The 802-nt window shown below is 48.0% G+C and overlaps 1 pseudogene; it reads right to left on the bottom strand.

Moving 5' to 3' along the window:
* Positions 1-444: 444 nt before the first annotated feature.
* Positions 445-572, bottom strand: LOC136613367 (U2 spliceosomal RNA; annotated as a pseudogene).
* Between the last annotated feature and the right edge of the window lie 230 nt (positions 573-802).

Below are 802 nucleotides of genomic sequence, written 5' to 3'. Positions count from 1 at the left end.
ATGTGCTTGATTCGTGCTAACAAAAGTACAGTAAGGGCCGCTTCACACAAACATATTTGTTTCAATGGATGCCTTCAGAATTCTCTTTACTCACACATTTCGCATGCGTGCAAAACCTCACCATGCTCTATTTTTGTGCACATTTGCGCACCAAGGGTCCCTGTACAAGTCTATGGGAAGTGTGCACGTAACCGATTCCTATCTCCAAAAAAAGTTATAATAAACAGCGATAAAAAAGTCTTATAAACTCCAAAATGGTACAAATAAAAACTACAGGACATCACGCAAAAACACGAGCCGTCGCACAAGTATCATGCGATACTTCCGCCATGTATCACGTGGACATGAGGCCTAAATCTAAGTGCTTAATTGTTAGCAGCCGCAGCTGCGCTGCACCTCTTGCTCATCAGTTTTTTTTCCTGCTTTTGGAAACTGCTGTAGGAAAGGGGGTGCACCAGTACTGGAGGTACTGCAATACCAGGTCAATGTGCGGAGTGGACAGAGCAAGCACTTTTTCCAGCTCCCTGTTCTAAAAATCCATTTAATATATGATCCCCAGATAGGGGACGTATCAGATGCAACACGCTCAGCCAGCACTCCGGGCACACCCACAATGCACTGAGGGAGCCGGAAGACCTTTGCATAGCCCCGCCCAACGCCTTCTCAACCAGGGTGAGCCGTCCCCGCGGTAGACCCGCGCCTGAATGGAGCATGTCCGGATTTTTTCCTGCACGCGGGACCCGCGCCTGCAGGGAAAAATGACATCCGCAGGTATTTTACTACCTGCAGGTGTCTAATGCAT

This window comes from Eleutherodactylus coqui, chromosome 2 (genome assembly GCF_035609145.1).
Source record: "Eleutherodactylus coqui strain aEleCoq1 chromosome 2, aEleCoq1.hap1, whole genome shotgun sequence".
NCBI lineage: Eukaryota > Metazoa > Chordata > Amphibia > Anura > Eleutherodactylidae > Eleutherodactylus > Eleutherodactylus coqui.
The sequence above is the reverse complement of the archived record's forward strand: the minus strand, read 5'-3'. Positions and strand labels throughout refer to the sequence as shown.